Source organism: Lontra canadensis, unplaced genomic scaffold, assembly GCF_010015895.1.
Source record: "Lontra canadensis isolate GAN:19392208 unplaced genomic scaffold, GSC_riverotter_1.0 scaffold2, whole genome shotgun sequence".
Classification (NCBI taxonomy): Eukaryota; Metazoa; Chordata; class Mammalia; order Carnivora; family Mustelidae; genus Lontra; species Lontra canadensis.
The window spans coordinates 19,878,309-19,883,865 of NW_022630996.1; positions in this window are offsets into that span (position 1 = coordinate 19,878,309).

The window sequence follows — 5,557 nt, forward strand, 5'->3', positions numbered from 1 at the left end:
AGTCTGTTTCATTAACCAGGTAAATGTGCTCAGAAAGAGACTTAAGGAAATTTCCCCCCCATGGATGTGTTTCACTGTAGCCTTCATAGAGTAATGAACTACATGGTAAGCAGCTGGCATGAGGGTTTACTGAAAAAACAAAAGTATTTACAGACTCCTTTTATTTTTCCATTTAGTCTAAAGTAACTGAATTAACTTTGATAGTCAGAATGTATGCTCTTATAATTTAGATCACGTTATCTACTTCAGTAAGTAGAAAAATATTTTTGAGAAAGTAGCATTGATTTTAACCAAAAAAAATTAGTAGCTAGGCATATTTGGAAAGATTCATTTAGCTCTCTAATCTTTCGTCTAGAAATTAGATCATTAGCCATGTGATCTGTTTATAGGGCTGATGATACAAATTATTATAGATACAAATTACTTATTACTACCAACTTACTGACAATTTCAGAACCAGCAATTCCAAGCCATACACACACACACACACACACACACACACACACACACACACACACATATATATATATGGAAGGCAACCTTGTGGCCTCTGAGTGGCAGGTAGTTGTTATGTGGGAGGATAGACAGTGTCTTCCTGAGCCCCTGGGAATACACACACTCCACATATGCACAGATTCTGCCTTGCCGAGGGTTTCATATTCTGTAAACATGAGTGGAAATGAAACCGGGCCCTCACTAAAATATATATAGACACACACAGAAAAAGAGAAGCAAAGTCATACAATAATAGAGAAACAAAGGAAAGACAGAATGTCAACAGATATTGTAAAGTTTTAGTTGGCACAGGTACAGAAAGTCATTGTCCCAGCCAGGCGACCATATGCCTATAATGTGGCAGAACCTTCTCTGGGCATGAATCCAGGGCTCCAGTCTACCACTCTCTAATTTGGATTAATAATTTATTGTATTATTTGAAAAGGTTGTATAATATACCTAGTCACCAAACCATAAAGAATAACTTATCCCTAGTTACACATACAGTTTTTGATGTTAACCTTGCAAAACAGGTCCCTACTTTCATCTGTCCATGGTAATAGTATTCCCTTAACGAATGTCAAAGGAAGCATCTACCAACGGTGATTTGGCAAGAGGTGCTGCAAGGGAGAAAGGGAGGGAAGAGAGGAAACAAGGGAGGTAAGAAATCAATATGTGTTAGATTCTTAGATTCCTGCCATGTGCCAAGCACGCTGGGAACATGCAATCCTCACAGTTCTGTGAAGCACATGAGAGTACTCCCGTTGGAGAGATGAGGAGATTAAGATTTAGGAAAGATTAAGTAAATTGCCCATATACATTCATCTATTTGGATGGACTCCAGATTCTTCATGGAAATGACCATCTGAATGGGCAAAGAAACATATCTAAAAAAGAGGAAAAAACTGCAAAAGAGCTCCAAGACAGCATACGGGCAGACATCTGACCTGTGGTACAAAACCAATTACACAAGTGGTGAGGACATTTTAAATAATAGTAATCAAATCAAATCAAATCAAATCAAAAAGCTTCTCAACTTTTTAAATAATGAGTTGCTCTATATTTAAATGCTGACCTAATTCCTGAAGCTAAGAAACACCAGATGAGTGAAAATTAAAAGTACTTGGGTTGAAACAGGAGGAGATCCAGGCTGGCCAGAGTAAAAGTTTTAAAATAGCATCTTTGTGAGGAGAGAGGAAGGAAGCAGACAAGACAGCTCCTTCTTCCAGCAGAAAGCTATCTAGCTGGCTGATAGATCACATCTGCAACAAGAGGCATCTTTTACTTCTTTACTGTGTGAGTAATTACAATTCATACATGCAGATGTATCAGCATTGCCAACTTTAGAAATTCACAGGTCCTAAGAAAGGGATTTTACTCCTGTCAAAACTTTCTTGGTTCTTTAATATCTCTTCTTCCTTGTAAAAATAAATTAACTTTAAAATTCCAGAATTACACACTTAAAAAAAAAAAAACAAAAACAAAAAACTGGCTACCATAAAGTTCGTGAATGAGACTCATTGACCTGCAAACCATAGGTCATTTTCCCCCTGACCTCCTGTTGAAACCCTTTCACTTTCTCTATGAATTTTCACTTATTTCTCCTGGTGGAGAGACAGGCAGATCAACAGTGAAGTCTTTTGGCAGCATGGCATTTCATTTCTTTCCCTTCACTGTGGAAGCACTGCTGAGAACGAGGGGGAAGGAGAATGCCTTGACTCACGTCTTCAGTTTTTGTATGCTTGATTGGAGGGGGCTAGAAGGAGTGATGTAGAAGATTTCGCCTAAATGTAACACTCTGTGGTTCTATAGACCAAGGCAGGTAAGGACTGAAAAAATATCCTTGGGATTTAGCAAGTAGCAAGTTAATTCAGGAGAGAGCAATTTCTGTGAAGGAATTGGGATAAGGACTAAGAGGTGAGTCAGGGAGGGTCAAGCTGAGATGAGACTCACTAAGGAATGAATGGGACATGAGCACCTGGTTGGCTTGGCCCTCAGAAGAACGGAAGGAAGTTGGTTGGAAGGGAATATCCAAATGGTGAGATAGAAGAAGTTGCTTGCTTGCTTGCATTTAGTAATGGGAGAAATATAAATATATTTAAATGTTGATGGGAAAGACCTTCTAGAGAGAAACAAGCAGAAAGTATGTAAAAAAATGAGGTTCCTGAAAAGGTGCATGTGGAGGGGTTTCAAAGTATAAGAGCGAGGATTCACCTTGGAAAGAAGGAAGTGATCAAACAATTCACAAAGATGGTTAACTCCAGGGACGCTTGGGTGGCTCAGGCATTAAGCACCTGCCTTCGGCTTGGGTCATGGTCATGGTCCCAGGTCCCAAGTCAGCCACCCAGGTGCCCCAAATACAAGCACACTTTTAAGCTTCCCTTTATAGTCTAACATTGGTCAAATCGGTATAGCATTCCAAGCTCAATTTTCTCATCTCTGAAGTGAGAGGGTGGACTTAGAGAACTGTATAAAGATCTTTTCAGATGTAAGAATCCTCTGACTCTAAATTAGAGGACAGTTCCTAAACAGTGAACAATCTGGTTTTAACCAGGAAAATAAACAGAGGAAATATTTCTCTTGGGTTTTTACTTTGAAATTTGTGCTTAAATTAAAACAAACAAACAAAACACAGAGTTGAGATTTCTTTTTGATAGCGCTTATATTTTACACAAAGTTCTTTTCTACTATTGCTTAGTTTTGTGAAGTTAAATACCATAACTGTCATTTTAGTCTTTAATACAGTTTATCATACATCAAGCTGAATGTTTTTTCTGTGAAAATAATGGAGTTTAATTCAAAATAAAATTATTATTTTTTGGCCTGTTTCATTCCTACAGTATACTTAAAATCAATCCAAACATCCAGAGAAACAGAAGTGTATGTACTAATAAACTTGGCAGAACCATTAGTCTCTTTCAGGAGTTCTGATTTCTAAAAAGGCTCAAGAAAAAGGAGATCAGAATTTGGTAAACTACAGTTTACATGATTTTTATTCACATAAGAACCAATTTATTTTTCATCTACATGGGAAATGAAATGTGCCCCGTGATTACCTTAGATAAAACTCTGTAGTGCGAAAAAGTGAAACCTACTCAAACCAGCCTGAGTCAGAAAATTGGGGTATTGTTAAAAGGATACAAAGGAATCTCATTGAAATGACAAAACAAGAATCTCAACAAGAAAAAAAGTAAGGCAGAAGTGGGCCCTCCCCTGATATCTGTAGCACGTGGCACAAGAGTACATTGAAGACTTACCTACCATATGAGCAAATATTTGAAGTGATAAGTCAAAATACTAATATATTTGTTAAGTAAGATATATTCGGTCCTTCTACTTGATAAACCTGATAATTTTTTTAAATATAAACTATGGTCTATTATGACTAAAAGTCAGCAAGATACCATATATAAATGAATTTAATTATTGTACATATCTGGGTATATTGCTGGTCGGCACATGTTTGGATGACTAATAAAGATATACATAAGCAATAAATAACATTTGTTTTACAAGATTAATTCTTTTTTTCCTGCAAAATTGCTGATTAATATTGTTACTATCAAAATGTTCACTTAATTGGTGTTTTATCAATGGTAATGCTAAGTTAGACAAACCACTCCTGAGTCACTATAGCTCTTAAATATACTTATATGTTTAACTTGGACAAACACTGTCCTTATGAGACAGTGGTAACAGGAAGTGTCAATAACGTGGAAGTGAACCAAGAATTCTATATCCCATAACTTAAAATTTAATGGGATTGCATATGAAAATTATTAATCCACAAAAAATATAATAAAATATACTAATTTTATAATACCAGTCCATAAAATTTATATTTCTGTTTTCATCAACTTTTTACAATATCTAGAACCTCTCAGTTATATAAAAAAAAATCAGTATTATGTGTCACAACCCATATTTATATACATTTATAAATGATATGAATTGTTTCATATTATAAAATGATCCTTTCCCACCATGCACAACTATTCTAAATACTATACTAATTTGTGAATTCCTCTGGAGTCACAAATTGTAGCATTTGAAGAAAAACAAAAAAATATACATCCTACACTATTATAAATGACAATTTCTTGTGCAACAAGCTATTGCACTCATGCTGGCTAAGAGAAACATTAGACAAGTAAGACAGGCTTTCTCTGGCTCAAGAGCTTCTACCTGCCCCAGGCTGCCTTGCATTTTGAAACAATGCCTGTCTCTGAGATCAAAGAGACACAGAAACTGGTACCGATGCTTTTGTTTTCAAAGACACAGGGCAAGAGATACAGAGAAGCATTTCCATTAGGACTGAATTGTTAGTCACAAGAATGAATGTTCAGAATTTGGCATCTTGCTGTGCGGATGGGAAGTATTGGCTACTGAATGATAGAAGTGCCCTTGAATTCTTTAGTGAACTCATTTTTCTTGTGTGAGCTTGTGAAACATGGGCCCCACGTGCTTTGAAGTGTCCGTGGCAGGAGTCCCTCTTGTGTGAATCTACCAGCAATCCTACACAGAAAGTTTGGAAAATCTGGAAGCACACACCTCTGTTTCTCAATGAGCCGCAAGGTCTTAGTGCTGCTTCTCTGCATTTTTCCCATATTTTCTTGCAACTTTCTCCAAATTGGCTTTCTGTGCTTTATATGGTTCCACCTGAATTTTAGGTGTTTGTTGCTTTGGCATACGAAGGCTCTCACTGCCTCTACTGGATCTTCCAGTTTAAGCTCCATTCATCATGTGGTAGTCCGCTGGCCCATCATGCATCAGCTGTCCACCTCTGGTTCAGTTGGGGCTAAGAAAATCATAATATATAGTGTGGTGTCCGATTTATATATTAATCTTTAAATTTTTTTATATTAATCTTTTAAAAAGTATTTTATAACCTGTTGGCAATTGGAATCTTCTTTGCACCCAGGAAAAATATTATTGAAAAGTTAAATGTTTCCTCTTGTGTTTTATCCTTCATGAGGTGAATAGTTCAATATCAAGAAGATAAGAATATAAAGCTACTAAAAGGTAATTTAACTATTGAAAATACCAGATGTCGATAGTGGTT